We start from the raw sequence: 27,544 nt of genomic DNA, 5'->3' as shown, positions 1-27,544 counted from the left end.
CTCTCTGTTTGTGACTAAGCCATTTGATCTAATAGATTTGTGGGATGGTAAGTCAGGTATGATGCAGAAAACAGGAGCCAGGGAGGCCATGAAAAGTAACTAGTTTTATTGCACTCACTATTTCCAGAGAGGTAGACAGCTTACCACACAGGGTCACATGAAAGCATGACCAGATGCCAGGCAACCACAATGGGAATAGCAAGAGAGAGAAAGAAGAAGAAAATGTGAACAGTTGCCTTTATTGGAATTTCAGGGTAGGGTTAAGTGTTAACAAATGGTTAACCAGTAAGCATGTTATGCACTGGCTTATAGTAAGCATCTTTGAGGTGGTGAAAAACAGGTGAAATCTTGAACTACATATAGGTAAGTGAGCACAATTTAGCCCATTCTTCCATTGGTTAAAGAGTTAGCTGTGTTTGTATATGGTTGGCTAGTTTTTTTTTTTTTTAAGTTTGTGCCTGGAGGGAAGTAGCATGAGCTACCAAGGGCATTACAAAAAGGTTCTAAATATTGTTTACTTCAGTGCATCAGAGGGGGCCTGAAACTCAGGCAAAGGGAAAGAGTCTACTGAATGGGTTGAGACTTGGAGGCGTGAGCTCAGAATGTTGGAGCATCAAAAATCATTTAAATTGTTAATAGAGTCCATTATGTAGGCTTCCACACTGATAGTTTCTGTCACATTGTTTTGCTTTTTTTTGAATGTTCCTGTCTGTTTCTTTACATGCCTTATAATTTTTTGTTGAAACCAGGACATTTGAATGTTATAATGGAGTAACTCTGGAAATCAGATTCTTCCCCTTCCTCAGGGTTTCCTGTTTTATTTTTAATTTGCTGAAGGCTGTAGTGCAGTCTGTTCAGCAACTTTTCCCAACTATGCTTGCAAAGATGGCCTTCCTGGACATGTGTGGATGCTGAAACCTCTGCTCCTCAGCTAGTGTTCAGCTAGTGCTTCAACAGAGATTTCCTTGAATGCCAGAACAATAACAACAACAACAAAAATATAAAAAATCAGAGGAAACCTCCACCCATCTTTGTAGAATGGCCAGACTGGCACCATACCAGGGATCTCTTTCAGTACTTAACCAGGCTTGTATTGAGTTGAGGTTTCTGCCTGAGGTGAAAAAGTATGGTCTGGTCAGGCACTTTCTAAGCATGTCTCCTGCCCTGGGCACTCATATGGTTTTATCAATTCCCCATATACCCAGTGCTTCCAAAAGCCCCAATTTCTGGAATCTTTTTCTTTGGCTTCACCTTCTGGTACCAGATACCTTAACGGTAATCTTTATCCCAGGTGACTATAGGTGGTTACAGACTTCCAGCATTGTCTCTTGATCCTTTCCTGCATATGATCTCCGAGGCAGGGCCAAACAGAGATGAGCATCTTCCTTCAGTTCTTCAGGCATCCCCAAACAGGTCAGAACAGAAACACACTGTAATTTGTGAATAAAGTCTGTTTTGCCCTCTCTGGTGCCAGATATCAGCCTCCCTCTGTGAAAGTGTGGGCTGCCATGGCTTTCAGATATCCATGCCAGAGAGGTGGTGGAGTACAGCACACATAAAAATCAAAGCTTTTCTGAAATTTGATGTCACTTTTTAATTTTTTTTTTTATTCGGTTAGTTCACTTATTTGCTTAACTCTTTGACTGGTTTCCGGAGTTCTGACAAAGTTTGTTCTGTTAGTTTCTACTTCTTTTTTTTTTTTTTTAAAAGAGATTTTTGGAAACATGGGAATTCACGCTACCATCTTTCTTGGTGTACAGTGAGGGTCTCTTAAAGGAAGAAGGCATTCCAAGGGTAAAGTGCAGCCTCAGCAACTTGAACTTTATATCCAGTCCAAGATTCCAGACAAAGCGTGAGAAAAAAAAAAGAGAAGATGCCCTTGGCTATAATGTGGGATGTGTGCTGAAGTTCTGCTTTTCCATAAGAGCAAACCCTAAGACCTCCCCTTGTATACTAACCTCTTTGTACTTTCCTCCCTCTAGTGTCCTTTACGGCCCACAAAAATGGGTCAGTCATCTTCCTCTGTATGCTCTGACAGAAAGGCTCATGATCTGGCATCCAGGTTTGAGGAGTTTTGAGGAGTTTTTTTTTTTTTAAGAATTTCAAGGTGGAAAGCAAAATTCTCTCTCCTGAAACTATCACTTTGATTAAATCAAATCTGGAGAAAGGGGATGTTCAAAGGACAGCTTCTGTGATCAGTGAAGCACTGAAAGACATTGAGAATACTCTACTGGATATTGCTGTGACAGGTGACTCTGGGTCGGGAAAATCCAGTTTCATCAATGCCCTGTGGGGGATTGGTCATGAAGGAGTAGGTGTGGCTGATGTTGGACTGGTGGAGACAGCCATGGAGAAAGCCGAGTATAAACATCCAAAGTTTCCCAGTGTAACAATATGGGATCTACCTGGCATTGGGACCACTAAATTCCAGTCAAAGAAGTATCTGAAAGAAATGGAATTTAATAAGTATGACTTCTTCCTTATCATCTGTGCTACATGCTTCAAAGAAAATGCTTTAGAACTGGCCATTGGAAAAATGAAGAAGAGTTTCTACTTTGTTCGAGCCAAGGTGGACAACGATTTATACAATCAAGAAAAGAGTAAACCCAACACCTTCTGTGAGGATAAAGACCAGATTTGAGATAACTGAAACATCTGAGGAAGGCCAAAGTCGAGGACCCTTGAGTCTTCTTAGTCTCCAACTTTGACGTGTCTGCCTATGATTTCCCAAACCTGGAAGCCACCCTTCTGAAGGAGCTCCCAGCTCACAAGTGCCACATCTTCACGCAATGCCTGCCCATTCTCTGAGGCAGAAGATTTGGCTGGAGGTCATGAAGTCTGCAGCAACTGCCACCATCCCTTTCATGGGATTCATCAGTGATAATGGAGAAGATGGAGGAGACCTTAACTCCCTACAGTTCTTACTTTGGGCTGGATGATGCATCTCTGGAAAATATGGCCAAGGATTTGCACTTGTTGGTAGAAGAACTCAAGGCAAAAATTAAGTATCCACATTTGCTGTCAGTTGAGAAGGATGATGAGAACTTAGGGGAAAAGCTGTTGAAATCTGTGGAGAAATTTTGCTCTATTAGTGGAGGCTTTCTTGCCACTGGTACCTATTTTAGAAAAACCTTCTATTTGCAAAATTATTTCCTTGATACTGTGGTGAACGATGCTAAAGTTCTTCTTCAAAAAGAGCTTACTAAGGACAACATTGGCTCTGGGCTGGCCCAATTACTTCTAGATGTTGGGACTCAAAATGGGAAAAGTGAGGCATTCAGCCCCTGACTTATCCTCAGCGTCTCCATGAACTGGTGCCTGGAAAAGTGGCCTTGGCCTTCCTTGAAGTAACCCTGGTACACTGTCTCCAAGGAGAATCACAGACTTTTTCATAAATACATAAATACTCCTGAATCAACCACCACCTGGATGACTTTCAATTAAAAAAAGAAAAAGAGCAATCTGTACTAAAAATCCTTCTTAGACATAGCCATTCTCTGGAAAATAAAGGATGGGAATATAGAATTTTATGCTAAGAGGACAGCATATATCACTATGAGATGGCTACCTCATACCCAAAACTGATCTTATTGCAGACATACTAGTAAAATACCACTCTTCACCCAGTAGACTTTAAAAAAAAAAGACTTATGAATGATTGTGTACATAGTTTATTTTTTGGCATACCTGATATTCTGTTTCATATGTATCATTCTGACCATTAATAGATCAACTAACATTGACTGTTATCCTCTTTGTTCCTTTGTAGGCTTATCATTTTATTTGACAACCGTAAAAGATAGTGAGTTGAATAGACACATGAAGGATGATCAATGTCATTAGTCATTAGAGAAATACAAATCAAAACCGTAGGATGGTACCACTTCACAGACACTAGGATGGCTATTACCAGCAACAACAGAAAATAACGTGTTGGTGAGTATGCGGAAAAACAGCAACCCTCATCTATTGCTGGTGGGAATGTAAAATGGTACATACATCATGGAAAACAGTTTGGTGGTTCCTCAGAAGGTTAAACATAGAATTACCACACGACTCAGCAATTGCTCTGCTAGGTATATACCCCTAAGCAGAGACTCAAACAGATGCTTGCAGAACAATGTTCATTGCAGCATTATTTACAATAGCCAAAAGGTGGAAACAAACCAAGTGCCCGGCTACGGATGAATGAGTAAACAAAATGTGATATACACATACAATGTAGTATTATTCCGCCATAAAGAGAAATGAAGTTCTGGTACATGCCACCACATCCACGAACCGTGAAAACATTACATGATGTGAAATAGCCAGATGCAAAATGACAAATATTGTATGGTTCTGCTATCATCAACTATCAAGAATAGGCAAACCCATTAAGACAAAGGATTAGTGCTTATCAGAGAGTGTGAGGAGGGGAAAATGGTTAGCTGAAAAAAATTTTTTTCACTGCCCAAGGGGGAAGAAATCACAGCACATAGGTAGTTAATTCCATTATTCACTTAGTCCTTGGCTACCATTTATGCATGATGAGTTATTGAAGTTGATGGCACCAATTGTTTATACACATAAATAATGCTGATATTTCCCTATCTTTTTGTCATTCAATAAATTGTATCAAAGTTACATTCTTGTTATGGGATCTATATTTTTATTTATTATTTCTTATGACTCTAAATTTCTAATGATGGGTTTAATTACAGGCCTAGCAGCGTTATCTTTGAGAATCAGCTTCAGATCTCAGTACCATTCTATTGAAGATGACCCAAAAACCCATCTTCAGGGAAGTGCAGGTTCTTTGCAGCCCTACTCCTACATTTTTCCTTGCCTCAATCTGTGTAGTACCATCTCACGGCATACCTTTGCTCACAACTCTCCAGGAAATGGTGGAACTTCCTGCCTCTTGGAGGCTCATCTGCACATTTTGTCTCCTCATTTTACAGATATTTCAGTAGGGTGCAGGGCGGAGAGAATGATATTCTTACCGTTAAAGTCCTTAGATTGAGGGCTTTATCTGGCCGTCTCTGTCACATCAAACTTGTGTTTGCATTACGATATTATTTACAATTTCCAAATCAAATGGAGATTATTTCTTAACTCATGATGGTCTTACCTGAGATTTTATGTATCTTAACGTAAGACAGATATCCATTTACTAGAACCATGATTCACAGATGACTTACTTTAGCCATCCACTGTGTACTACTCCTAACAAATTTTTAGCATTCCTTCACATAGAACTCTTTTTTTTAAAGAAAGGTTTCCATTCTTTAATTTTTTAATGTAACGTACAATGCTATTTCAAATTATGGGAGAATACATTCAAATATGCTTGGCTTTGACAAGTTGCTGTTAAATACTGAGAAATTTCATGAAAAAGGTATTTAACCATTTTTACAGCATGAGCCAACTTATTAATAGGAACATGTTTAAAAATGCAATCTTTTGGACTTCAGATTGTTATAAAAAAAATCAAGGCTATGCAGATATACTTTCTGAATTATGCAGAATTGTTCCATTTTGAAGGCTGAAGGTAAATGTTACATATCAGAATGCTTCATGAGACGACTTCTCCGTTGCACTTACCTGTAAACGTCCAAAAACAAAACCAACACTTTTCTAAAGACATAGCTATTTCTAGAATACATTAGCATAATCGTAAAAGACTAGTAGAACTAAGGTTTGACTTTTATATTAACAATCTTCATCACAATACATCTTCCCTAAAAAGATACAAAAAATTGGGAATTTGGGTTTCCGTTATTGAATTTAACAGTAGAACCTCAGACTTTCTGGCTTTAACCAACTTCAACTCTTTTTCCGGTAGGAACTATCTACACAGCACAGTGCTACATAAAATTATTCCGGTAAAATATGTATTTAGATTCACAATGGGATCAACACAATAGCGTCATACGAAGTTTTTCTGTAGGTACAAGTGCTAAGAAAGGCCACAGTGGATAGGGCCAGACACTGTGAATACAGTAGGTTACCGGTACTGCCGAGGGTCAGAGGTGACTGCAAGTTTCAAAAATTTTTCAGCAATGGAAAAAAGAAAAACATATAGAGAAGCCTAAGGGTAAAAATATACAATTCCATTTTCAATAGTGTAATTTTTCAGACACCGTTTCCTCAAATAATTGGACAAATCAGCTTAGCTTAAAAGTTACAGAAAGTGAACAAAATCAGAAAATGATTTCCTTTGTTTTCCCATCAAAGGAATACACTAGAATTAGCACCAGGATCTTTCTGGTTCCTGTGCCTGTCGGTCAGGCAAATGCCCAAGAGCTCTGTAAAACTGAAGAAGAGGCCAGTGCCTGTTCTCAAATCTCAAAACCTCTCCGGCATATTCTCCTATTATCAAAGCATGCTGTGAGCACTGCTGGCCACTTTTAACACAGCTAGCCAAACGGGTGTCCTTTGGATTAAAACTTCAGAACCCACAGTAGTCAAAATTTCTCTGGATGCCATTTCAGGTACTTACTGTATTACTCCAGTCAACTTCCAGAAGCTAATCCTGTTGATCCTGGCTCAGGGCTAAGCAAGCACACACAAAAAAACTGAACAATAAATACAAGTAGGAGGACAATCGTAAAAAATCGCAACACCTGAGGGCGTTTTACAGCTCCAATCAGCTCCGCTAATGCAATGAGGAACAAGAAAGATGCCCACTGCAATGACCGCACCGACCACCCTGACGCTAGAAATCAGCCAGAAGTCAACGCCCTGCACAGCAATTCCAATTAGCAGCAGCAGGCTAACCAAGGTGCAGGCAGACCAAGTTGAAGGTTCACAAGCAGTTCCTGGAACTCGAGAAGCCCCCGCAAACGTCTTGGAGCCTGTGGTTCCTGGAAGCTGCAGGTAAATTCAGCTCCTGCGGAGTCTCCCAGGCAGCCGGGGTGCCTTTGTTTTGGGGGCCTGGCCCAGGCGAGGCAGCAGCACGGAAGAGGATGAGGGCGCAGGGCTGGTGCTCCTGTGCGTAGTACTCCCGCTGCAGCTCTGACCTGCTCTTAAAAAAAAAAAAAAGCTCTTAGAGCATTAAAAAAAAAAAAAAAAAAGCCATTCAGGATGCAATTAAGCGCAGAATCAGGAAATGAGGTTTCTAGTAGCAGCACTGCCAGATGCAATCCTAGGCAAATGTTTTCATCACCTGTAAACATCCACACACACACACACGCACACGCACACGCACGCGCACACACACACACACACACAGAGTCACCACTGGCACTACCCTACGCATTTCCGTTTATTAGTGGTGTTTTTTTTCCCCCAGCCGATGACCCAATGGTGAATTTTCGGAAGTTGCACAAAGGTGAGGAGGAAAGGGAGGGGAATTACGAGTGTTTGGAAACCCTGGGAGCGTAGTGCTTAAGTGCTATGGCTGCTAACCAAAGGGTTGGCAGTTCAAATCCGACAGGCGCTCCTTGGAAACTCTATGGGGCAGTTCTACTCTGTCCTGTAGGGTCGCTGTGAGTCGGAAGCGACTCAACGGCATTGGGTTTGGTTTGTTTTTTTTTTTGGTAGGAGCATGTTGCTTCCTAGCTGGGAGGAAAGCAATCTTATGGGGCAGTGGAAAGAGTGTTAGTCCCTGACACACATACTGCGGTTGAGATGAGCGACTTTTCCTCAAAATATCGTTCGTTTTCTCATTGTAAATTAAGGTCCTGAACATTTGTGATTTCTAAAGGCACGTAAACCTGAAGTTTTTTTTTTTTTTTAATAAATCTGACTTATTGAAACAAGACCTGGAAGTGATGCCAAAGAGCATAGAGAGAGAGGAAGAATGTACAGAAGGAGAATGAAAAACTAGGAGAATGAGGGGGTGATAATAATGTGTGCGAGAAGCAGGAGTGGGGCACCCAGTGAAGAAGGGCCTCACTAGGGTGATTTTGGTTCACAGTGGAAACCTGCCCTGTACAACTGACTTTCATCTTATTTTCAAAATGGTGTTGCTTTACTGGAACCAGTCCTTTAAATACCAACAGACATGTTCTAATCGGACTAAAGCACGAAACAAAACACCACTTATTTATTTATTTTCTTTTTATTATGCTTAAAGTGAAAGTTTACAAATCAAGTCAGTCACTCACACAGAAATTTATATACACCTTGCTATGTACTCCTAGTTGCTCTCCCTCTGTTAATGAGTCAGCACGCTCCTTCTCTCCACTGTGTATTCCCCGTGTCCATTCAGCCAGCTTCTGTCTCCTTTCACCTTCTCATCTTCCCTCCAGACAGGAGGTGCCCACATAGTCTCATGTGTCTACTTGAGCCAAGAAGCTCACTTACCAGTATCATTTTCTGTCTTATAGTCCAGTCCAATCCCTGTCTGAAGAGTTGGCTTTGGGAATGGTTCCAGTTTTGGGCTAACAGAAGATCTGGGGACCATGACCTCCGGGGTCCTTCTAGTCTCAGTCAGACCATTAAGTCTGGTCTTTTTACTAGAATTTGAGGTCTGCATCCCACTGCTCTCCTGCTCCATCAGGGATACTCGATACTCTGTTGTGTTCCCCACCAGGGCAGTCATTGGTTGTAGCTGAACACCATCTACTTCTTCTGGTCTCAGGCTGATGTAATCTCTGATTTATGTGGCCCTTTCTGTCTCTTGAGCTCACAATTACCTTGTGTTTTTGGTGTGCTTCATTCTCCTTTATTCCACGTGGGATGAGACAAATTGATGCATCTTAGATGGCCACTTGCTAGCGTTTAAGACCCCGGAAGCCACTCACCATAATGGTATGCAGAATGTTTTCTTCATGGATTTTATTATGCCAATTGACCTAGCTGTCCTCTGAAACCATGGTCCCCAGACCCCCCCCCGCTAAGCTGGCTTTTAAAGTGTTCGGTTTATTCAGAAAACTTCTTTGGTTTTGGTTTAGTCCAGTTGCGCTGACCTCTCCTGTATTGTGTGTTGTCATTCCCTTCACCTAAGTAGTTCTTGTCTACTATCTAATTAGTGAATACATCTCTCCCTCCCTCCCTCCCCACCCTTGTAATCATCAAAGAATATATTCTTCTCTGTTTAAACTATTTCTTGAGTTCTTATAATAGTGGTCTCATACAATATTTGTCCTTTTGCAACTGACTGATTTCACTCAGGGTAATGCCTTCCAGATTTCTCCATGTTATGAAATGTTTCACGGATTCATCTTTGTTCTTTATCAATGTGTAGTATTCCATTGTGTGAATATACCATAGTTTATTCATCCATTGATCTGTTGATGGGCACTTTGGTTGCTTTCACATTTTTGCTATTGTAAACAGTGCTGCAGTGAACGTGGGTGTGAGTAGATCTGTTCATGTAAATGGGATTATTTCTCTAGGATATATTCCAAGGAGTGGGATTGCAGGGTCTTATGGTAGTTCTATTTCTAGCTTTTTAAGGAAGTGCCAAATCGATTTCCAAAGTGGTTGTACCATTTTACATTCCCACCAGCAGTGTATAAGTGTTCCAGTCTCTCTACAACCTCTCCAACATTTATTATTTTGTGTTTTTTTGATTAATGACAGCCTCGTTGGAGTGAGATGGTATCTCATTGTAGTTTTGATTTGTATTTCTCTAATGGCTAATGAGTGTGAGCATTTCCTCATGTATCTGTTAGCTACCTGAATGTCTTCTTTTGTGAAGTGCCTGTTCATATCCTTTGCCACTTTTTTTTTAATTGCATTATTTGTCTTTTTGTAGTTGAGTTTTTGCAGTATTGTGTAGATTTTAGAGCTCAGATGCTGATTGGAAATGTCATAGCTAAAAACTTTTTTCCAGTCTGTAGGTAATCTTTTTACTCTTTTGGTGAAGTCTTTGGATGAGCATAGGTGTTTGATTTTTAGGAGCTCCAGTTATCTAGTTTCTGTTCTGGTATGTGTGCATTGTTAGTAATGTTTTGTGTGCTGTTTATGACATGTATTAGGGCTCCAAGCATTGTCCCTATTTTTTCTCCCATGATCTTTATCATTTTAGATTTTATATTTGAGTCTTTGATCCATTTTGAGTTAGTTTTTGTGCATGGTGTGAGGTATGGTTTGTGTTTTATTTTTTGCAGATGGATATGTAGTTATGCCAGCTTTGTTAAAGAGACTGTCTTTTCCCCATTTAACTGACTTTGGACCTTTGTCAAATATCAACTGCTCATATGTGGATAGATTTATGTCTGGATTCTCAATTCTGTTCCGTTGGTCTATGTATTTGTTGTTGTACCAGTACCAGACTGTTTTGACTCCTGTGGCAGTAGAATAGTCTCTAAAATCAGGTAGCATAAGGCCTCCCACTTTGTTCTTCTTTTTCAGCAATGCTTTCCTATCGGGGGCCTCTTTCCCTTCCATATGAAGTTGAATACCACTTATTTATTTGTGTAATTTTTCTAAAGGAAATTTTATACAGGAGCCTTTGGAAAAAATAAAGTCCATACTGTGAAAGCAGAGAAATAATGTAGATTTTTTTTTTTTAGAGTTTGGCCCCATAATGTTTATGCGACATGTAGACATAACTAAAATTATCCACAGGAAAACCTAATAGGGCATCCAATTCTGTGTCTTCCTGGACTCGCAGTCAATCATAGGAATTCCATTCAGAAGCCCTCTTCTCTAAACTTTGATGTATTTACCCCACTGTTCAGAGATGTGGCTGGAGTAGAAGCCCTGTGTAAATTAGTTAACTCGTAGGCTATGAAACTATACATTATCCAGCACCCTATATTTGTGAGGACTAACTCAGAATATAAAGAAGGAATCAGTAACTCTGTGGGGTAATGGATCACTTTCGTGTGGCCTTTCTTGCCTTGGTCTTATGACTCCCACCCAAGAGATTGGGTAAGACTGTGCAAGTAGGGTAATTGTGACCCACCAAATGGATTGGTCAGTTTTGCTTTAAAAGAGAGCCATCTCAGAGGTGGGAAGAAGAGGATACCACCAAGAAAGGAAAGCCAAGAGTAGAGCGTGACCTTTGGACCCAGGATCCCTGTGCTGAGAAGCTCCTGGAACCAGGAGACCAAGAGAGAGCTGTAACACTGAAGATGAGGAGAAGCAGTAGCAGAGAAGCAACAGCAGGAGAAACTGGCAGGAGACGGTGCAGTCCGACTTCCTGGCCCATTGAGCGAGAAAGCTGAGTGCTTTTGGGCCAAAGCTTACCAGTGGAGTGACATGCCTCTGGTCACTTATTGTCAGAGCTAAAAGATCTTTATAACACTTGCCTGAACAGGGCAGAGGCCGAGGGGCCAGAGAGAGGTGTGCCTGTGATTCGGCTGGAAAGAGCCTGTCCTGGTGGAAGAACTGTATCTTGAGTGTGCCTGAACCTAAATTGTAACCTGTTATTTCCCTAATAAACCCCATAACCGTGAGCGTTGTCTGTGATTTCTGTGTGGCCATTACAATAAATTATCAAACCCAGCAGAGAAGTAGAGAGTGCTGTGGGAGGGACGGTTGGTGGTGGAATTGATGAAGATGGCAGAGAGAGGAGATATGTCTGACCTCTGCCTCATAGGAACCATCTTGGGCTGTTGATCTTGATTATCCTTTTCCCTTGTGAAGTTAGAGGAGATCAGATGCCGCTACCACACCGTTTTTACAAACTCATACATCACAACAACAGTAAGAAACAGACATTACCTTCCATACTGGGGATTTCTTTCCCATCTTAGCAAGATAGATTATCAGTACCCACCCCTTACATTATTCTTTCCAATCTTTACCACCAAAAAAAGACTGTACCTTTAATTTCTAACTTTCCTTAAATGATGGCACTACCACTTCTCAGAGTCCTTCCAGGACTCTTAAACTTAATGACCAGTATGACTGGACTGCCATGTTGTTGCTTTATCCCTGCATTCCCTCACTCCTTCCCAGAGTCCATGTTGTAATGGTATGCAGTCATTCTCATGTCACAGGATAAGTAAGTAGAGAGAGGGAGAATAGGAACATGTCTCTCTAAGACATCTACAACGTCAACATGGTCCCCTTAACAAGTGGTTACCAAACCATGTTATGTAGAACCCTTGGATTCTGTAGAAGTGACTGGGGGACAATGTGGCGCACATCAGGTGAACAGAGGGGCACTAAGTGAACAGATCTTGTGACCCCTTCTCCTTCTCCAGTGAGAACATCATCAGACTTATCTCTTTTATATGTTGAGGTTAGGGAGGTTATCTCCTCATCCTCTTGGTGTTTGAACAGTATTGACTTTCTTCCCAGAAAATCACTCATCTGTGGACTAAGTGATATTATGATCCCATTACTTGTATCTTGTGTATGTGTGTGGGGTACAGTTATCTAGTGCTGTTATAACAGAAATACTGCAAGTGGATGGGTTTAACAACAACTGAAGTTTATTCTTTCACAGTTTAGGAGGCTAGAAGTCTGAATTCAGGGTGCCAGCTCCAGAGGAAGGCTTTCTGTCTCTGTCAGCTCTGGTGGAATGTCCTTACCATAAATCTTCCCCCTGGGTATAGGAGTTTCTCAGCACAGGGACCCTGGGTCCAAAAGAAATGTTCTGCTCCTGGTTCTTCTTTCTTGGTGGTAGGAGGTCCCCTCTCCTCTCCGTTTGCTTCTCTCTTTTTTATATCTCTAAAGAGATTGACTCAAGATACAATCTAATCCTGTAGATTGTGTCCTCCTTCATTAGCTTAATTGCCTTTAATCCTGCTTCATTAACAGCATAAAGGTTACAACACATAGGATAATTACACCAGATCACAAAATGGAGGACAACCACACAATATTGGGAATCATGGCCTAGCCAAGTTGGCATACATTTTGGGGGGCACAATTTAATCTATAACAGGTGGATAAATGATATCTCTTATTGTATTGGAATGCAATTAGACTCTCTTTGTTCACAATATTTCAAGAGCTAAACATCTGAAAATTTATCAAACTTATTTGTATAGGTCCCATAAATTTTGCAGTTAGTAGAAATTGACATCTGGTGTACTTCATTTATAATTTTTTTAAATAATTTTTAATGTGCTTTAAGTGAAAGTTTACAAATCAAGTCAGTCTGTCACATATAAGCTTATACACACCTTAGTACGTACTCCCATTTAATCTCCCCCGAAGGAGTCAGCCCGCTCCCTCCTTCCAGTCTCTCCTTTCTTGACCGTTTTGCCAGTTTCTAACCCTCTTTACCCTCCCATCTCCCCTCCAGACAGGAGATGCCAACACAGTCTCAAGTGTCCACCTGATACAAGTAGCTCACTCTTCGTCAGCATCCCTCTCCAACCCATTGTCCAGTCCCTTCCATGTCTGATGAGTTGTCTTCGGGAATGGTTCCTGTCCTGGGCCAACAGAAGGTTTGGGGACCATGGCCGCCGGGATTCTTCTAGTCTCAGTCAGACCATTAAGTCTGGTCTTTTTATGAGAATTTGGGGTCTGCATCCCACTGTTCTCCTGCTCCCTCAGGGGTTCTCTGTTGTGCTCCCTGTCAGGGCAGTCATCGGTTGTGGCCGGGCACCAGCTAGTTCTTCTGGTCTCAGGATGATATGTCTCTAGTTCATGTGGCCCTTTCTGTCTCTTGGGTTCGTAGTTGTCGTGTGACCTTGGTGTTCTTCATTCTCCTTTGACCCAGGTGGGTTGAGACCCATTGATGCATCTTAGATGGCCGCTTGTTAGCATTTAAGACCCCAGATGCCACACTTCAAAGTGGGATGCAGAATGTTTTCATAATAGAATTATTTTGCCAATTGACTTAGAAGTCCCCTTAAGCCATAGTCCCCAAACCCCCACCCTTGCTCCGCTGACCTTTGAAGCATTCAGTTTATCCCAGAAACTTCTTTGCTTTTGGTCCAGTCCAGTTGAGCTGACTTTCCCTGTATTGAGTGTTGTCCTTCCCTTCACCTAAAGTAGTTCTTATCTACTAACTAATCAGTAAATAACCCTCTCCCACCCGCCCTCCCTCCTCCCTCTTGTAACCACCAAAGAATGTGTTCTTCTCAGTTTATACTATTTCTCAAGATCTTATAACAGTGGTCTTATACAATATTTGTCCTTTTGCCTCTGACTAATTTCACTCAGCATAATGCCTTCCAGCTTCCTCCATGTTATGAAATGTTTCACAGATTCATCACTGATCTTTATCAATGTGTGGTATTCCATTGCGTGAATATATCATAATTTATTTACCCATTCATCCGTTGATGGACGCCTTGGTTGCTTCCATCTTTTTGCTATTGTAAACAGTGCTGCAATAAACATGGGTGTGCATATATCTGTTTGTGTAAAGGCTCTTATTTCTCTGGGGTATATTCTGAGGAGTGGGATTTCTGGGTTGTATGGTAGTTCTATTTCTAACTGTTTAAGAAAACGCCAGATAGATTTCCAAAGTGGTTGTGCCATTTTACATTCCCACCAGCAGTGTATGAGAGTTCCAATCTCTCCGCAGCCTCTCCAACATTTATTATTTTGTGTTTTTTGGATTAATGCCAGCCTTGTTGGAGTGAGATGGAATCTCATTGTACTTTTGATCTGCATTTCTCTAATGGCTAATGATCGAGAACATTTTCTCATGTATCTGTTAGCTGCCTGAATATCTTCTTTAGTGAAGTGCGTGTTCATATCCTTTGCCCACTTTTTGATTGGGTTGTTTGTCTTTCTGTGGTTGAGTTTTGACAGAATCATATAGATTTTAGAGATCAGGTGCTGGTCGGAGATGTCATAGCTGAAAATTCTTTCCCAATCTGTAGGTGGTCTTTTTACTCTTTTGGTGAAGTCTTTAGATGAGCATAGGTGTTTGATTTTTAGGAGCTCCCAGTTATCTGGTTTCTCTTTGTCATTTCTAGTAACGTTTTGTATTCAGTTTATGCCTTGTATTAGGGCTCCTAACATTGTCCCTATTTTTTCTTCCATGATCTTTATCATTTTAGTCTTTATGTTTAGGTCTTTGATCCATTTGGAGTTAGTTTTTGTGCATGGTGTGAGGTATGGGTTGTGTTTCATTTTTTTGCAAATGGATATCCAGTTATGCCAGCACCATTTGTTAAAAAGACTGTCTTTTCCCCAATTAACTGACACTGGGCCTTTGTCAAATATCAGCTGCTCATATGTGGATGGATTTATATCTGGGTTCTCAATTCTGTTCCATTGGTCTATGTGCCTGTTGTTGTACCAATACCAGGCTGTTTTGACTACTATGGCTGTATAATAGGTTCTAAAATCAGGTAGAGTGAGGCCTCCCACTTTCTTCTTCTTTTTCAGTAATGCTTTACTTATCCAGGACTTATTTCCGTTCCATATGAAGTTGGTGATTTGTTTCTCCATCACATTAAAAAATGTCATTGGAATTTGGATCGGAAGTGCATTGTATGTATAGATGGCTTTTGGCAGAATAGACATTTTTACTATCTAAATTCTTCCTATCCATGAGCAAGGTATGTTTTTCCACTTATGTAGGTCCCTTTTAGTTTCTTGCACTAGTACTTTGTAGTTTTCTTTGTATAGTCTTTTACATCTTTGGTAAGATTTATTCCTAAGTATTTTATCTTCTTGGGGGCTACTGTGAATGGTATTGATTTGGTGATTTCCTCTTTGATGTTCTTTTGTTGGTGTAGAGGAATCCAACTGATTTTTGTATGTTTATCTTTTATCCCGATACTCTGCTGAACTCTTCTATTAGTTTCAGTAGTTTTCTGGAGGATTCCTTAGGGTTTTCTGTGTATAAGATCATGTCATCTGCAAATAGAGATAATTTTACTTCTTCCTTTCCAATGTGAATGCCCTTTATTTCTTTGTGTAGTCTAATTGCTCTGGCTAGGACCTCCAGCACAATGTTGAATAAGAGCGGTGATAAAGGGCATCCTTGTCTGATTCCCATTCTCAAGGGAAATGCTTTCAGGCTCTCTATTTAGAATGATGTTGGCTGTTGGCTTTGTATAGATGCCCTTTGAGGAATTTTCCTTCAATTCCTATTTTGCTGAGAGTTTTTATCATGAATGGGTGTTGGACTTTGTCAAATGCCTTTTCTGCATCAATTGATAAGATCATGTGGTTTTTGTCTCTTGTTTTATTTATATGGTGGATTACGTTAATGGTTTTTCTAGTATTAAACCAACCTTGCATACCTGGTATAAATCCCACTTGATCGTGGTGGATTATTTTTTTGATATGTTGTTGAATTCTATTGGCTAGAATTTTATTGAGGATTTTTGCATCTATGTTCATGAGGGATATAGGTCGGTAATTTTCTTTTTTTGTGATGTCTTTACCTGGTTTTGGTATCCGGGAAACGGTGGCTTCATAGAATGAGTTAGGTAGTATTCCGTCATTTTCTATGCTTTGAAATACCTTTAGTAGTAGTGGTGTTAACTCTTCTCCAAAAGTTTAGTAGAACTCTGCAGTGAAGCCGTCCGGGCCAGGGCTTTTTTTTTGTTGGGAGTTTTTTGGTTACCTTTTCAATCTCTTTTTTTTGTTATGGGTCTATTTAGTTGTTCTTCTTCTGACTGTGTTAGTTTAGGTAGGTAGTGTTTTTCTAAAAATTCATCTAGGTTTCTTCTAGGTTTGCAAGTTTGTTAGAGTACAATTTTTCATAATAATCTGAAATGATTCTTTTAATTTCAGTTGGGTCTGTTGTGATATGGCCCATATCGTTTCTTATTCGGGTTATTTGTTTCCTTTCCTGTATTTCTTTAGTCAGTCTAGCCAATGGTTTATCAATTTTGTTAATGTTTTCAAAGAACCAGCTTTTGGCTTTGCTAAATCTTTCAATTGTTTTTCTGTTCTCTAATTCATTTAGTTCAGCTCTAATTTTTATTATTTGTTTTCTTCTGGTGCCTGATGGATTCTTTTGTTGCTCACTTTCTATTTGTTCAAGTTGTAGGGACAGTTCTCTGATTTTGGCTCTTTCTTCTTTATGTATGTGTGCATTTATCGATATAAATTGACCTCTGAGCACTGCTTTTGCTGTGTCCCAGAGGTTTTGATAGGAAGTGTTTTCATTCTCGTTGCATTCTATGAATTTCTTTATTCCCTCCTTAATGTCTTCTATAACCCAGTCTTTTTTCAGCAGGGCATTGTTCAGTTTCCAAGTATTTGATTTCTTTTCCATGATTTTTCTGTTACTGATTTCCACTTTTATGGCCTTATGGTCTGAGAAGATGCTTTGTAATATTTCGATGTTTTGGATTCTGCAAAGGTTTGTTTTATGACCTAATATGTGATCTGTTCTAGAGAATGTTCCATGTGCACTAGAAAAAAAAGTATACTTTGAAGCTGTTGGGTGGAGTGTTCTGTATAAGTCTATGAGGTCAAATTGGTTATTGTAGCAATTAGTTCTTCCATGTCTTTATTGAGTTTCTTACTGGAAGTCGTATCCTTCTCCAAACGTGGTGTGTTGAAGTCTCCTATTATAATTGTGGAGGTGTCTATCTCACTTTTCAGTTCTGTTAAAGTTTGTTTTATGTATCTTGCAGCCCTGTCATTGGGTGCATAAATATTTAATATGGCTATATCTTCCTGGTCAATTGTCCCTTTAATCATTATGTAGTGTCCTTCTTTATCCTTTGTGGTGGATTTAACTTTAAAGTCTATTTTATCAGAAATTAATATTGCTACTCCTGCTCTTTTTTGCTTGTTGTTTGCTTGATACATTTTTTTTTTCCATCCTTTGAGTTTTAGTTTGTTTGTGTCTCTAAGTCTAAGGTGTGTCTCTTGTAGGCAGCATATAGATGGATCGTGTTTCTTTATCCAGTCTGAAACTCTATCTCTTTATTGGTGCATTTAGTCCATTTACATTCAGCGTAATTATAGATAAGTATGTATTTAGTGCTGTCATTTTGATGCCTTTTTGTGTGTGTTGTTGACAATTTCATTTTTCCACTTTTTTTTGTGCTGAGACATTTTTCTTTGTAAATTGTGTGTTCCTCATTTTCATAGTAGTTGAATTTATGTTTGCTGAGTCATTATGTTTTTCTTGGTTTTTATTTTGAGTTATGGAATTGTTAGACCTCTTTGTGGTTACCTTAATATTTACCCCTATTTTTCTAAGTAAAACCTAACTTGTATCGTCCTATATCGTGTTGTTTTCCTCTCCATATGGCAGTTCTATGCCTCCTGTATTTAGTCCCTCTTTTTTATTATTGTGATCTTTTACATAATCTTTTTCAATGATTCCCTGTTTTGAGCATTTTTTTTCTTTTTAAAATTAATCTTAATATGTTTTTGTGATTTCCCTATTTGAGTTGATATCAGGATGTTCTGTTCTGTGACCTTGTGTTGTGTTGGTATCTGATGTTATTGATTTACTGACCAATTTCCTTTAGTATTTCTTGTAGGTTTGGTTTGGTTTTTGAAAATTCTCTAAGCTTGTGTTTATCTGTAAATGTTTTAATTTCACCTTCATATATGAGAGAGAATTTTGCTGAATATTTGACCCTTGGCTGGCAGTTTTTCTCCTTCAGTGCTCTATATATGTCATCCCATTGCCTTCTTGACTGCCTGGTTTCTGCTGAGTAGTCTGAACTTATTCTTATTGATTCTCCTTTGTAGGAGACCTTTCTTTTATCCCTGGCTGCTGTTAAAATTTTCTCTTTATCTTTGGTTTTGGCAAGTTTGATGATAATATGTCTTGGTGATTTTCTTTTTGGACCAGTCTTATATGGGGTTTGATGAGCATCTTGGATAGATATCCTTTCGTCTTTCATGATGTCAGGGAAGTTTTCTGCCAACAGATCTTTAACTATTCTCTCTGTATTTTCTGTTATCCATCCCTGTTCTGGAACTTCAATCACATGCAAGTTATTCTTCTTGATAGAGTCCCACATGATTCTTAGGGTTTCTTCATTTTTTTAAATTCTTTTATCTGATTTTTCTTCAACTATATTGGTGTCAATTGCCTTATCCTCCATCTTCCCCACTCTGCATTGCAATTGCTTGATTCTGCTCTTCTGGCTTCCTGTTGAGTTGTCTAATTCTGAATTTTACTGTCAACCTTTTGGATTTCTGAATGCTGTCTCTGTATGGATTCTTGCAGCTTATTAATTTTTCCACTGTGTTCTCGAATAATCTTTTTGATTTCCTCAACTGCTTTATCAGTGTGTTCCTTGGCTTTTTCTGTAGATTGCCTTATTTCATTTCTGAGGTCATCCCTGATGTCTTGAAGCATTCTGTAAATTAGTTTTTTATATTCTGCATCTGACAATTTGAGTATTGTATCTTCATTTGGGGAAGATTTTGATTCTTTAATTTGGGAAGTTGTAGAAGCAATCATGGTCTACTTCTTTATGTGGCCAAGCCATCTATAAGACACTGTAATGATTTATTTTATATTTGCTCACTGAGTCTTATCTTGTTTTGTTTTCTTTCAATATACATAGATGGGTTACTAGATTGCACTGTCTTGATTGTTGTAGCCCCTGAATCACTTATGTCCTATTACCAGCTGATTTGGGCTGTTACCAGATATATAAGCCTAAGAGTCCATTCACTATTCTTGAGTAGAATCTAATTTTGGGTCACCAAGTGTGTGGTGTAGACTGTCATCTACTCACTTAGAGGAGTAGTGGTGAAAGTTGTGTGCACCAGATTCTAGTAGCAGCAGGGGGTCACACTCCAGGGGGGACAGGATGCTGACAGGCTTCCGCCAAGTGCCAGTGAGGTAGGTGTGTCTCTATTCCTAAAGCACTTTGGTGAGTGGGCTCTGCAGCTGTACCTTAGGCACCCAATGCATGTACCGCTAGAGATTGCTAGATGTCACTATCTTCATACCCCTATGGCAGGAGGCTAGGTGGTTTGGGTGGAGCATCAGCCCTCATTTCCCTGTTGTGGGTCAGTGAGTGCTGTTTTTAATAGGTGGAGATACCAGACCTGGGAAACTTGTCTTTCCGGTAATCTGCTAAAACAATTACAGTCAGATCACTATCAGAATTGCCTTTGCATTATAATAGCCACCTTGTTCCCTGTAGGGATGAAAGCCCAAGACTGTGGATCTCATATGCTTGGCTTGAGCTGGTTCTGTATTTTTAGTCCAATTTCAGGAAGTCAGGGAAGGATTTTTGGTCCCTGGGTTTTTTGTAGCTGCTTCTCTCAGGCCAGGAGAATGGGTTAGGAGAAGACAAACAAAACAAAACAAAACAAAAAACCACAGAGTACTTCACTCTCTCACCCAGGAAATTCCAATGTTAATGAAGCTGCCTGGCAAGGGGAGGGGAGGCATCGGATAAACAGGAGAGAGTAGCATCCAGGAATATAGACAAAGTTACTTATCTTGCTTGGTGATGACTGTTTTCTTTGAGATTCCCGAGGGGTGTGTAGCCTGTGTGCGTTGGCTGGGTCGAGATTGCCCCCGAGGGTCAGGCCCACGTCTTGTGCTTGTGCTGTCTCAGAAGCCGTGGTCAGTTCCTCCACTCCCAGTTCAAAGCCCAGCACCAAGGTTCCCCAGCTGGGACGCCACACTCCAGGCTCCAAAACCAGTCGCTGCCTCTCGGTGACTTCTCCTCCTGTCAGCCACGTCGCTGCGCTGTCTGCGTGCACTGGCTGGGCTTCCCCTGAGGTCACTTCTGGGGGCTAGGGCTGCGTCCTGTGTTTGCGCTGTCTCAGGATGCCGAGCTCAGCTCCCCTGCACCCAGTCCAAAGCCCGGCGCCAATGTTTTTTGACTGGGACACTGGCTCCAGGCTCTGAAAACAGTCACTTCTTCCCCGTGGTTACCCGTTCTCTCATTAGCCATGTCAGTGTGCAGCCTGCTTGCGCTGGCTGAGTCTCTACGGAGGTTACCCCAGGGGGCTAGGGGTTAGGGCTGTGTCCCGTGCCTGCCCCACCTCAGCAAGCCTCTATCAGCCCTGCCACTCGGCACCAGGGAACTGCAAGGGCTCAAGGCTGTGGAGTGGGTCATGGGTTCCAGAAGGGGTCGCTGGTTCAGGGCGCAGCTTTTCGCTCACCTTTCACTCAGGTCAACTCTTTAGATCTGTGTTTGATGGTCAGGGTTCGTAGATTGTCATGTATGTGATCAATTCACTTGTTTTTCTGAGTCTTTGTTGCAAGAGAGATCTGAGGTAGCTTCTACCTAGTCAGCCATCTTGACCCGCCCTCATTTATAATTTTGACTATTAAGTCACACATTTGGACAGACTAAAGCTGATTTAGTTTTTTTATTTTCTGTACTATACTAATGACAAAGGGGCAGCTAGATATTTAATTTATAATATATCTTTAAATAGACGAGTAAGTATTTGAAGGAAGAATATGGTACCATTTGATAGGGAGAAATGTAAGGTAATTCTTAGGAAGAACTTGGAAGTCACCTTCACTGTCTGTAAATAATCTTCCATTAGGGTAAATTTTCCATGCCTAGTGATAAAAAAGGGTACAATTTTCACTTGGGGCTGCCATGAGTTGCGGGCCGACTTATATGGCAGCTAACAACATATACACATCAAATGACCCTCAAGAAAATGGCCTGAATATATTAGGGATACTCTAGGTTTCACAATTTTAAGAGAAAATTTTTGCTGGGACAAATCTGAGATGGCTCCTTAGTTTTCTGAACTCTGGATCAGTTTCAAATTGGAACCCAGTTTTCTAGCCTGTGTTTCTTTGAAAAGCACAGCAGTACCAATAGAGCTAACAGGCACTATCATGGATTTCAGTTATGTCCCCCTCCCCAACATGTGTGTGTCAACTTGGTTAGGCCATGATTCCCAGTATTGTGTGGTTGTCCTCCATTTTGTGATTGTAATTTTATGTTGAGAGGATTAGGGTGGGATTGTAACACCAGCCTTACTCAGATCACCTCCCTGATCCAAGGTAAAGGGAGTTTCCCTGGGATGTGGCCTGCACCACCTTTTATCTCTCAAGAGATAACAGGAAAGGGAAGTAATCAGAGAGTGGAAGCTTCATACCACCAAGAAATCAGCACCAGGAGCAGAGCGTGTCCTTTGCCTGAAGTCCCTGTGCCTGAGAAGCTCCTCAACAATGGGAAGACTGAGGACAAGGACCTTCTTCCAGAGCCGACACAGAGAGATAGCCTTCCCTTGGAGCTGATGTCTTGAATTTGGACTTTTAGCCTACTTTATTGTGAGGAAATAAATTTCTCTTTATTAAAGCCATCCACTTGTGGTGTTTCTGTTGTGGCAGCACTAGATGGCTAAAATATGCAGTAACTTTATTTAATTTTCAGAGCCAGATTTCTGAGCTATTAGAACCTGAGTGGTTCTAATGACAGACAGGGCCAGGAGTGGGTTCCAGACCTGAATTCCAGATTGTACAAATTGTGGGTGGGACAAGAATTTTTTTGAAAGACAGTTAAAGGTGATGGGAGAATATTTAACTATCATTTTAGAGAAAGATACTTGGATACTATGAAGTTTATGAGGTGATGAGCTGAGCCTAGAAAGGGGCACATCAGGCAGGGTCCCAGGAGGTAGGCCAAGGTCATGAGAGCAGCAGGAGGTAGAGATCCAGAGGACTGGTGGTCTCAAGGTGGTTTGGCCATTAGTGGGGTCACCCTTAAAACTGAATAGGCCTTTTTGGACTGGAATATAAGCCTACAAAACCAGAGGGAGAAATTTAAGATTTTAAGAAAGGCTTCCATTTAAGGTAGGAATTGGGGAGAACATCTACTGGAGTATAACTATTTGATCTGACCTAATGGGACCTAAGTTACAAACACAAGATGAAAACCAAGCTACAGAAAAGAGTCGTAATTCAAGTATAATCCAAATCTAATGTGGCTTGAATCAATCTTAGTAACTAGGGGTGCAAAATTGACCCCAAGGCCTGAGTGGGCAATAACCCTCCTAGAGAGTTTAATTGGCTCCAACTCTGAGGACTGGAAGTCTGTCAGGGAAAGGAAAAAAAGTAAGAATGCCAAATATCTTGTACATGATGGTAAAAAAAAAAAAGTAAGTATGTGAGAGAGATGTTTGACTGTGAGGCAGAGAACTTGTGTTCCAAGACCAGCAGTAAGAGGAGACAATGAAACTTGGAGGATGTACAAGTGGGACCCAGGCTGGATGTTGATATATTTAGGAGTGACAATCCAGGAAAACAGACTGGCCTGGAAAACAGAGGACCTGCCAATTGGGTTGTAAAGACAAGATAAATTCATGTGAAAAATGCCTCCAGGAAAGCAAACAGAACGTTTCCCAGCATCTGTCACTTTGTAACCAGCCAATACCAAGACTCACTTATCTCTTTGATAGCCTTATTGCTTTGACTTTACTCTTTTGCTAGATCCCTAGCCTATTAATGTTCCGTTAACCCTTTCTACATCTTATGAAGAAGAGCATCAGGGTTTTGCTTTGAGCTATGATCCTCACTACAAAAATGCCATTAAAAAAGTATCCTCCCTGGAGAAGCCATTGAGTTGAACCAATCACAAAAGAATCAGGGACGCTTGCAGGAGCAGCTTCTACCGTCAATGATTCACTGAAACGTGGAAAACATTATACTGAACATTGCTGTGGTAGGAGATGCAGGGGTAGGGAAGTGCATTTCATCAATGCTCTGCTTGGACTTGAAGAGTTGCTGAGGTTTCAGCCCCCACTGGATTTGTAGAGACCACTAGGGAGTGCATGACGTACAACTATCCGCAATTTCCTCATGTTACAATAAGGGAACTGCCAAGTAGAAAGTCACAGTATTTTCTGGATCAAGGGAATTTTCTGAGTATGGCTTCTTCTTCCTCATTTTTACTTCATACTGTAAAGGAAATGATTTAACAATAACCCTGGAGATCAGAAAGAAGAACAAGAAAATTTACGTTGTTAGGACCAAGGTAGACAATGATTTAAATGTGGAAGAGAAATGTAGGCCCAAGACCTTCGACGAGGAGTGAGTCTTGCACAGATTTGGCCCTATTACCTGGAATATCTTCAGAAACTCGTGCTGGATGAACCATGTGTCTTCCTTGTCTTCAACACTGATGTCACTATACTTTCCCAATCCTGGAGTCCACACTGCTAAAGGGCCTCCCAGCCTATAAGGCACCACGTCTTTTTCCTTTCCTTCCTCACAATTTCTGAGGCATCCAATGATAGAAGGAGGGACCCCCTGGTGGAGAAGATCTGGCTGAAAACCTTGAAGACTGGTGTTTGCGGCACTATTCCCATGATGGGAATGAACAGTAGTATTGACGTGAATCTAGGAAGAAAGGCCTGGTGATTTATTTCAAATAAGTTGATGAAAACCCTATGGATCACAACAGTCTGATCTGCAACTGATCGTGGGCATGATGCAGGATGAAGCAGCTCTTTGTCCTGTTGTGCATGGGGACCACCATGAGTTGGGGGCTTACTCGATTGCAGCTAACAACAGCAACAATAATGTGAATAAGTGGGATGAAATCTTAAGCAGTTACAAACCATGTTTTGATTTGGATGATACATCCCTCAATGAATTGACCAAGAATTAGAATGTGTCCTAGGAGACACTCAAAACAAAGAATTTTCAAAATTCTTTACATATGAAAAGGATAATGGTATGGGGAGACACTTCTGAAATATACTGAGAAAATCAGCTCAGTCCCTGGTGGTCCTATTACTACTAGCCTTCACTTCAGAAAGACCTTTTTTTCTACACTCTCTTCAGCTAGACACAGTGGCTGTTGATATTAAGACTTCTCAGAATTATTGAAAAGTTTGCATTGAATGAATGACAGGTGATATGTCTGGGATTCTCAGCTGAAAGATGAGAGAATGTCTGTCTATGAGTCCTCTACTCCATGTCCTGCACTGGTCCTATCATCATTAGTGTAGTGACTTGTCTTTGTCTGATACAATCTGTCTGCTTATTGAGTGTTCATTGAATAAAAGTGACTGCAGTTACTATGTGACATTCTTGACATGTATTAATTTGGTAAATACAATAAAGTTGATGTTTTGAATTTTTTTTTCTTTGCTCCTTTTTAGGATTACCATATCATTTGATCATATTTCGCATTAAAAGTGATCATAGAAAGTAAAAGAAAGCACAGACGAAGAAGAAGAAAACAAAACAAAAGAAAGTCAATGGATGTGGAAATTGAGAAGAGAGAGGTGTGGGTACAAAGCACTAAAATTATGGTGAGAATTACAAGGCATGCGTATGAAGCTCTTGGCACAGAGAAGAAAGCCAAACTATGAAGAAGGGAGATTATTTTTGACCATAACAATAAAATTATATAAGAATTCACCAATTGTGATAAATAATTTCACACTGACCTTAGCTGTCACTGCTCTCTTGTTGTAAGCATGGTGGTAATTGACTTGGAGGCTGAGGGGCCAGGAAATAGAGGAGCATAGAGGAAGAAAACACCTGGATAGGAGTTTGCCAGAAAAAAAAAAACCCAGTAGGTTGGGTAAAAAGAGAACATAGAAAAACTTCAGCTAATATAGTTGCTTGTCTCTGAGTAGTCATCTGCTCCACGTTACTCCCTTTCCCACCCCAAGCAAAGGATAATGGGCTCTTGAAAATATTTTTTTGGGGGTGGTTCTTGTGGGATCTTGAGTGTGTGAAAGTTTTCATTATATGGCCAAGCAGCAGGTCTCTTAAATGGCAGATCTGCCATCTTTTCCTCCCACATTCTATCTTCTGGTGGGCACCTTGGACATTTCTTCCCATACCTCCAGTGTCCTGGCTATTTGCAAGGGATGAAGATGACCTATTAAATGGGCCTGATTTCTTATGGGTTTCTGGTAGAAGGCTCTTTCACCCCAGTTTCTTTCCCTTTTCCTAAGACTTCCCAGGCATATCTTGGTTTCTGTATTTGGTCTTAGAAATGTTAACAAAGGCTAACTTCTATCAAATTGCTTGTTTCTCTAAAAAGGACAGATTTAAAAAAAAATTAAAAAAAATATTTTGCCTGAGTTCTTAAGAGTTGCTGCAGAACTATTTTATCCCTTAAACTGTACCCCAAGGCCTAGGATTAATTTTCTGTGGATTTAGGAACTGCTGAAAACCAGCCAGAACTGTCCTCTGAGAAGCAAAATCATGGCCCATGCATGTTGTTGAAATCATGCTGTGCCCCTCTTGGGGTCATTCTTCCACTGTGTACTGCAGGATGTTTCAGCAAGAATTTCAAGGGAGAAATTTGTTTGAAACCAGTAAAAGTATTGACTGGAAAATACTGGGAAACAAAAAACCAGAATGAGTAACATTTTTTAATGTATAGAACTTTAATAGGAAATGGAATACAGATTATTAAATATTACCACTCAATTTTTTATACAAGGACTTCACTCTAAATTATATATATTTACTCACTTGTTAAATAAAATATATGTAACCACAAGTGCTGAATAATTCTGCCAGTCTTCGATTAAATCTTCTAAAGGATAAAATACTGGTGAAAACTCAAAATGTTCTAGTAAGGTATGTATAACTGTTATGGATTGAATTTTGTCCCCCCCCCCCAAAAAAATGTGTTCTAAATTCTAAGCCCTGGTGGTGTAGTGGTTAAGAGCTCGGCTGCTAACCAAAAGGTCACAGTTCAAATCTACCAGTCGCTCCTTGGAAACCCTACGAGACAATTCTACTCTGTCTTGTAGGGTCGCTATGAGTCGGAATCAACTCAATGGTAGTGGACTTGGATTTTTTGTTTGTTTGTTTATAATTAGTATCTTCAGAGAGATAAGGAATTACTACTATATCTCCAGACCTAGACCAATGCTTGGCACATAGTAGCCACTCAGTAAATATTCGCTGATTGGCATGAAAAAGAACCAGAAAAAAAAAAAAAAAAGCAGTTGCTGTCAAGTCAATTCTGACTCCTAGCGACCCTATAGGACAGAGTAGAACTGCCCTGTAGAGTTTCCAAGGAGCGCCTGGTGGATTCAAACTGCTGACCTTTTGGTTAGCAGCCATAGCACTTAACCACTACACCACCAGGGATTCCTGAAAAAGAACAGGAGGCCATAAACATAGGGTCGCTATGAATTGGAGTCAAACCAGTGGTGACGGGTTTAGTTTGTATTTTTTATACTTGTGGTTATAATCCCATTTGGGAATGGGTTTTCATTATTTTGTTAATGAAGTAGTATTAGTGTAGGGTGTGTCTTAAGTTAATCTTGTTTGAGGTATAAAAAACTGGATTCAACAAGCAAGGAAGCACAGGGAGAGATAAGGAAAGATAGATGACACACCACATGAATTTCACCAAGGAACCAAGGAACAGGAGCTGAGAAGAGACAAAGCTCTTCCCCCAGAGCAGGCAGAAAGCTTCTTCCCCTAGAGTCAGTGCTCCAAATTCAGACTTCTAGCCTCTTAAACAGAGAGAAAATAAATTTCTTTTTGTTAAAACCACCTACTTTTGATATTTCTGTTATAGCAGCACTATATATTTGTGATGGTTAAGATTGTGTGTCAACTTGGCTGGGCCATGATTCTCAGTGTTTTGGCGGTTTTATAGTGTTGTGATCACTTTCCTGTTGAAATTTGATGGAATCTGCTGAGTGGTACCAGCGGGAGTGGGGCCTGTGGCAGCTCACTGCCCCCTCAGCCTTCATCTCTCTGCCTTCCGCCTCCTACTTCTTTCTTGCTGGCCTTGCAAAGGTTGTTGACTTGTTCTGGATCCAGCACCTGTCTCTTGTCTGACCTCTGGTTCTTGAGCTAGCAGCTTACCTGTCCATCTTGGGATTTGCCGATCTTCAT

At 40.4% G+C, this 27,544-nt stretch overlaps 2 pseudogenes; one reads left to right on the top strand and one right to left on the bottom strand.

The window, feature by feature from the left end:
- Positions 1-245: 245 nt before the first annotated feature.
- LOC111751621 (tetraspanin-13-like) lies at positions 246-27,544 on the bottom strand (annotated as a pseudogene).
- On the top strand, positions 1,797-3,359 carry LOC135230383 (interferon-gamma-inducible GTPase 10-like; annotated as a pseudogene).

Source organism: Loxodonta africana, chromosome 2, assembly GCF_030014295.1.
Source record: "Loxodonta africana isolate mLoxAfr1 chromosome 2, mLoxAfr1.hap2, whole genome shotgun sequence".
In the NCBI taxonomy this organism is placed as follows: domain Eukaryota; kingdom Metazoa; phylum Chordata; class Mammalia; order Proboscidea; family Elephantidae; genus Loxodonta; species Loxodonta africana.
This window is presented reverse-complemented; position numbering and strand designations above follow the sequence as displayed.